The 7,765-nt window shown below is 34.4% G+C and overlaps 1 pseudogene; it reads right to left on the reverse strand.

The window, feature by feature from the left end:
• Window positions 1-6,993: 6,993 nt before the first annotated feature.
• On the reverse strand, window positions 6,994-7,111 carry LOC112480773 (annotated as a pseudogene).
• Between the last annotated feature and the right edge of the window lie 654 nt (window positions 7,112-7,765).

Here is a 7,765-nt window from a genome sequence, read left to right on the forward strand (position 1 = left end):
AATCAAGGCTAAACTATTTCATTATTACTTGCGAAGAAACAGGGCACATACTATCAAATTTCAAAATATATGTAGAAAATTGAAAACATAATATAGGTAATTTTAGATCATAGTATTTTGAAAATAATTTAAGATATTTTAAGAGCTTTAACAAAAGCAGGCCTGACTTATTTGCCCGTAGTAAGCATAGATTGCGTATTATGTATGTGAGTTCTCTTATGGTAAGAACAATAGTTTTAAAATCAGCCCATTGTCTTTAGGGTATGAGAAAAGGATTATAGGGAGAGAAGATACTGAGGAAATAAGGGAGCATGATAGCAGCCAATTTCCCAAGGTTCCTGTGGTCCAACATTTATTCATTTCTTATTGTCAATACTTTATACAGATCCTCTTGCCTTTTCTTTTGTCTTCTTTTGGATTTACAACATTCTTTCTGGCTTGATAAATTAAAAAAACACATACTTGAAATGAACTTCTCTGTATTTATTTCTTCCTTACTTCATTACAAGAATATAAATATTCAATGCAAGACACGGTGTAAGGCCTGGTGAGAATAGAAGATATGTGGCCTTGGTACTTGTTCCAAAGAGAACTGGTACATCTGCAGAATTGGCCGACTAGCACTTAGAGAGGTGCTAAAAGAAAGATCTCCCTTAAAATCCCACCTTCACCTGCATGTTGCCCTCCCTTTCCAATCAATTCTTGTCCCCCAACGACTGTCTCATTTCTCTCCTAATAAATTAGTTTGCCTTCATTTAGATTCATTTATGCAATTGTATTCTAAAGCAAGTTTGTAGTTGAATCAGGACAGAATCCCTGTAAAATGGAGGAATACGCTGCCAGATGGGCTGGATTCTTAATCTTCCATCACACCAGGGAGCTGAGTAGGTCTGTGAAGTCTTTCTAACCAACCACATATCTTAAATATTGCTCATTTCACAAATGAAGAATTATTTCTTACACTTCTTATGCTAGTTAACAAACTTTCTGACATAGATTTCAGTAATAACATGTGAAGCAGCTATCTTGGGGAGTGTATTAAAGTTTTTGAACCCACATCACATATTCAGAGACAACAGATTGATAGAGGAAATTGTCCTCTGAGGTTCTTGCTCCTGCCTTTACCTCCTTTCCTAAGTAAATTTTACTCACCCTTAAATGCACAGTTTGAGAGCCCCTTGTATTGAACAATAGCAAGGTTTATTGTTTCTTCTATTTTTCTTTGTATGAACAATTATGACAGCATGTATAAACACTGAAATTGACACAGAATGTGCACCGTTTTCCTTGGCATGTAAATTTTCTCTTCAGAGATCATATCTTAGATATTTCTTTATTTTTCATGTAAACCATTGTATCTTCTAGCACAAAGTTCTACATAAATATTTGCTGCAATGATGTATGGATGAATGGATGAATGGATGGATAATGGATGAATAGCTAAAATACTCATATATTATCTGGGGCTTTCTCAGAGCGTTGTTTATCAATAACTCAAGGCCTTGTCTAGTTGTCGGGAATAGAATATTTTTATTGGGGAGATTTCAACCATAAATACTCTTAGGATTGGTGGGCCAGAATGATGCTACTTGGTCAGGAAAGATACCTCTCCAGGGTACTAAAAAGAGATGGATGATGATGAAGTCCGTAAAAATAAATTTCTCTTTTTTCTGATTTTACTTAGGGTTTGCATTGCTTTCTTGTCATGACGATTCTCCTTCTTTCCTTCCTTAGTTTTTATATGAGGTTTATTATATTATAGGAAGATATGAGAAGTTAACCAGGTCAGTGAATCAGCTAAAATTTTTTGCAAGATTTGTAGGATATTACCTCTGAAAGATTGAGATGACTGGCTTAGAAAGAAAAGATTACTGGAAAATAGTGATTTGGGTACGCTTGACCATCTTTTCTCTAACTATGACTTTTGCTTTCTGAAATAAGAGATATAGGCTTTCTCTGACTAGAAGAGCCTGTGTACTGACATATTTTACTGCCAAAAGAAAAAAACTCAGTCTAAATTTTATTTGCTTCATGATGTCTCAAAAATATTAAAATTCTCATGTCTGTTGCAAGTTATCAATTAATGATTCTAAATATTTTTTTCCTTAATTTCACATGTAGGACATGTACTCCTCTTTAACTAGAGAGGACATTTTTTTATTGCTTAATGAATTCTTAGCATTAATTACTGAACAATTATAGTTCAGTAAACTAAAGAAGATTGCTACTGAGAAAATTAGCATACCAATTAGGGTTTTAAATATGAAAGGAGAAATACCTTTATTTAAAGAATATCTCTATTTTACCTCTCCTTCTAACTCTGGGAAACACTCCATTTCTAGCTACACACTTTATCTCTGCCTCATCGTTCAGTCCCATAACTCCTTTCTCTGCCTTGGTCTCTTTTGATCTATTTTCAACCCAGAAGCCAGAGTGATTCTATTAAACTGCAAATCAAATTATGTCACTTCTTTGCTGAAAATCTCCTAGTGACTTTCCATCTCACTCAGTCCTAAAGCCCATCACTATCACTATAGCAATATAGTGACATAGTGATATGTAGGGATATAGTGATAGGTTATCACTATACTATATCTAAGGCTATAAGAAAATCTGACCTCACTCTGGAACAAGAGATTATATCTTCCAAGTCTCTTCACTATATAAACATCTTTGAAAAATAGTCCAAAACAAAGGCAGTCAGTACCTCTAATCACAAGATACGTGGCGATGTGAGAGACCCATGGAGGATTGTTTCTCAACAACTGTGTATTTTATTTGTTTCATTCATAATTGTCTGACTACCCCAATACATTTCAAATTCCATGAAATAGGGATGTTTTTCTTTCCTGCCCTGTACTGGTGTATCTCCAGAACCTAGAAAAATACCTAATCATAGATACTTAACATATACTTGTTGACCAAATGAATGAATCGCTAGTCCTTCTTCACCAGAGTTTACAAAGGAAGCTGGCTGACAGAACCATCCTCAATTCAATGATTTGAGCATAAGGCCAGCTTCGACAACCAATTCTATCTCCTACTGCTTAGGACACTGTCAGTCTCATGGTAGGTCCTTGGTAATTATACACACACACACACACACACACACACACACACACACACACACACATATTCATAAATATGTATATATGTATATATATATCCATAATCACGTGAGCCAGTTCCTTGAAATGCTCACGTGATTATGAAGGCTGAGAATTCTCAGATCTCCAGTCAGCAAGCTGGAGACGCAGGAGAACTGTTGCTGTAAGTTCCAGTGTAAATTCAAGGGCCTAAGAACTAGGAGAGCTGGTAGTATAAGTTCCAATCTGAGTCTGAGTCTGAAGGCGGGAGAAGACCAATGTCCTAGATCAAAGACAGCCAGATGGAGAGAAAGAATTCTTTCTTCCTCAGCTTCTTATTCTATTCAAGCCTTCAATGGATTGGATGAGGCCTACTCACATTAGGCAAGGTAATCTGTGCTCAGGTTGCTCAGAGCAGAAATTGGGGGCAAAGGTCAGGAGATAGGGTATTTTGCAGGATCTGAAGTGTGGCCAGGAAGTAACAGGGTGAGGAGAGACATGGGGTGGAGGCAGAGAAAATTCAGTCTGAGATACGAAGCCCACTGTTCATCCATGGACACTTCTGTGTTCTTTCCTTCTGCTAACCCAGGGAGGGTTCTGAGGGGAAGAAGATTTTCTTTCTCTATTTGTTCTTAACTTGCATTGGGGATTTTAGACTTGATCCCTATTTCTACAGCAAGCTACTGCCTTCTTCATGACACCAAGGTACCTCAAACTGAAATGGGGAAGGGTCCCTCTACTGTGTGAGGGTTCAAACCAATCAGGCTAGGAGTATAATGATGACTTCTCTATTAAGTATTTGATCCTAAATATATCACACAAAAGGACATAACTAGAAATGTAATGCAGTTTTATAGTTAGAAGGTAAAAATCCTGTTTTGAAAAAAATCTCATCTTATCCAGAAACACCCTCACAGATACACCCAGAAATAATATATAACTAAATATATAACCCAAAACAGGCAAGTTTTGATAAGCTGGGAGTGAGAAAAAAGGAGATTGTCCCCCCAGAATTGGAGTGATGTGTGGTGTATATCCAGTTGAGACTGGAGAAAAATAGACAAAGACAATAGAGACCACTGCGGGCCCAGTCAAATTGACACATAAAATAAATCATTATAATTGTCTTATCAATTTTTAATAGGTACTAATAAGTAAATAAAATTGTTCTAATGATCATCTGGTGTTTTCAGACCATTATATTCAGGGCCGTCTTTACCTCACAGAAAAATTAGATCAAAGGTGACCGAGGGTTAGTTCTTCTTAGCAGATCATGGCCATTGATGGTGATATGAACAAACTCAGGATAAACTAACTGGAAATAAAGAATTCAGAAACATATGAAAGACAAAAACAATTATCTTTAAAAGATAGGAAGGATGCTGCAAAGATAATCTTGACACGTTTGATCACCCATGGAGTTGACATAGCACAAGAAACAGAAGCAGTGTAGACTGAAAAACAAAAAATCTTGGTTTGTTTTTATTAGATATTGAAACACAGGAAAGTTTCTGAGGTAATGGAACTAAAAACAGGCAAGTTCTGGTAAGTTGGGGGTGAAAAAAAGGGAGATGGTCCCTAAAGAATTAGAGAACCATAGACTGCATATCTGAGTTTGGAGAAGAACGGACAAAGTGGACAGAGACCACTTGTGTGGCTAATAACTTCCTTAGGCATAATAAAGCTGTATTCTCTATCTATCCAGATAAAAAGTCACAAAATCTGCTTCTTTCAGCATCTCTCTTTTTTTTTATCACGAACAAATGAAAAATTTAACTCCCCAGATATCTCAATCACAGAACAAAATCTTATTTTATCCTTTTCCTTGGGCTTACAAACATAGAGTATTATGTTTAAGATTCTTTTAAAATAGTTCTTTTGAAGAAGGTACTATTCAATATCTGATTCTTTTTTTCCCACAGAATGAAGTACTGCCAAAAAATAAGTCAGACTGAAGCACAAAGTAAACAAATTATTTGACTTGTTTAATTTTTTAAGTTAAAGTGTTTGGCAGATAAATTTACAGCTTCATATGTACGATGTATTTTTTAAAAGAACTTAATTAATTGCAATCATTATCCAGATTTTTCCTAATAAAAAATTTTAAAAACAGTTTGTTTTGTTGCTTTTTCATTCTAAAAAAAAATCAGAATTTCACATGTTAAAAATTACCCAAGGTTATTTTTCTTTAAAAAAAAAATGGCTCTGACTCATCAAACTCTCACAAGACTTCAATTCATTCGATGCTGTAGCTTCCCTTTTGGTAACTGATTCATGACTTCCTGAGAGTGGCCAATCTCCTAGGTAGAAATGACTAGATTTCTAGAAATGGTGCCTCAGTGAGTCATCATCTTGGCCTGAAAAATCCCATTTCCAGGGGTACAACAACATGGATAGTGGCACACTCATTATGAGACATATGTTAGCAGAACTGAAGCATTTATTCATTAAGATATTTTTTTCTTAAAGTTTTTGGATGTAAAACAGAGAAATTTAACTAATTTAGGAGTCTTTCAGTCACTATGCTCATGTACTATTTTGTGGAACAGGAATATGTAAGTATAAACCAGCAGAAGTTCAGGGGTTGGTTCTCTATGAGGGAATGATCTAGACTTGGGGCTAAAACCAGAGTTCAGAATGAGCCAAGGCCAGTTACTAGGGTTCAGAATGGAAAACTCCAAGAGCCAGGTGACATAGTTTACAGAATTAGAATTGCAAATGAACAATTATAATTTGGAACCAGTTGAAACAAGTCACATAGAAACTCAGGAAGTAAATATAAGACATTCTAATGAAATCTGGTTAATACAGACTTATTGGCTGAGTTTACTTTTAAAATGGCTTTATATGGTCCTCATAAAATTCAGATAATACCTGTGCATATAAATTTAAAAGTCAGAAGAAGGATTTGCAATATTAAGCCTTTGAATCCATTAATATATCTCTATTTATTGAAGTCTGTTTTTATGTTCTTCAACAAAGTGTTATTCTTCCAGAAAGCCTATCTTTTCTTAGGTCTATTCCTGGCTTGATGGTGTTTTTGTTGTTGCTGTTGTTTTCTATAACAGACAGGAATTATTTTCTATTACTTTTTCTAATTGATTACTATTGATGTGTAGAAACCTTAATAATTTTGATGTTGACCTTGTATCCTGCATACTTTGTAAAATCTAATAGTGAAAATTCCATGATAATTACATAGATAGCAATACATATTAATCTTGTTTCTTCCTTTCCAATGTATTGAATAAGTTAAGACTTATGATCCAATAGAGGAATTATCTACATTTGTTTTCTAAATGTGTTTTTGAAAATCATAAGTGTCATGAAATGCTTTTTGTTCGGCATCTGTTATGATTATGTGATTTTTCCTGTCATCTGTTCGCTAATATAGTACTTAATAGTTTTCTATTATTGAACTTTTTTGTTTTCCCGGAATAAACAGAATTAGATCATGATGTATTATTTTTTTATACAACTTTACTTATTCAGATAATATGTTAAGATTTTGGTATCTATGTTTATGTCAGATTGGTTTCTTAATTTGATTTTAAGAATGTGCTTTGTATCTATAGGTGTGTCAAGTTTCATTGCTAATAATACTTGTGTTTAATTTATTTTATTGATCAGTCATTTCTATTTTACTTGTTTTTGCAGCACATTAGATTTCGATTTCACTAATTATTTTTTTTTTGATTCTTTGTTTTCTCCTTCATTAATACCTGTTCGTACTATTTTCTTGCTTTAACTGTCTTCAGATTTTTTACTTTTCTTAATGTCTTAAGTTACATGATTAACTCATTCAGCATTTTTTTTTTTTCTTTTTTTTAGGTGAAGCAACCCTTAGTTGACCTCACAGTTTGCAGGGAACTTGTCAGATTACAATCCCTTATTTTTAAAAAAATAATGCCTACAGTACCTGGTCTTCCTAAGTGGTCTCCCATCCAAGTACTAACCGGCCTGACCCTGCTTAGCTTCTGAGATCAGATGAGATCGGGCTAGTTCAGGGTAGCATGGCAGTAGACACACTCCGTATTTTTAAAAAATTCAATTTTAAAGTACTTTACTTTTCAAATAAACAAATTTAAATTTATCCATCCTTAGAACACCAATGACTCAACCCTGTAAAATTTGCTCTAAAATACTTTCATTGTCATTTGTTTCAAAGTGTTTCATCATTTCCAGCATACTTCCCTTGTTGTCCAGTGAGCCACTTAGGAGTGCATTTAAGGTTTGTGTGTGTGTGTGTGTGTGTGTGTGTGGTGCATGTGTATATACATGTTGTTTTCATACATGTTTTCTTCCTCCTATCTAATCTGTTTGCACTGTGGGTAGAAAACAAAGTCTGTACACTATTAATTATTTGAGATGTTTTGAGAAGTCCTTTGTTCTCTAGTTTCTATCTCTGGCTTGCAGTTTTATTTTTTAATTAATTTTTTTGGGGTGACATTGGTTAATAAAATTATGTTGATTTCAAGTGTACAATTCAATAATACATCATATGTATATTGTATTGTGTGTTCACCACCCAAAGTTAAATTTCCTGCCATCACCATATATTTGACCCTTTTTACTCTTATCTGCCTCTCTTCCCCCTTCCCTCTGGTAACCACTAAACTGTTGTCTGTGTCCATGAGCCTCTGTTAATTTATCATGTTCATTTGTTGCTTTCAGTTTTA

Source organism: Pteropus alecto, unplaced genomic scaffold (assembly GCF_000325575.1).
Source record: "Pteropus alecto unplaced genomic scaffold, ASM32557v1 scaffold20, whole genome shotgun sequence".
NCBI lineage: Eukaryota > Metazoa > Chordata > Mammalia > Chiroptera > Pteropodidae > Pteropus > Pteropus alecto.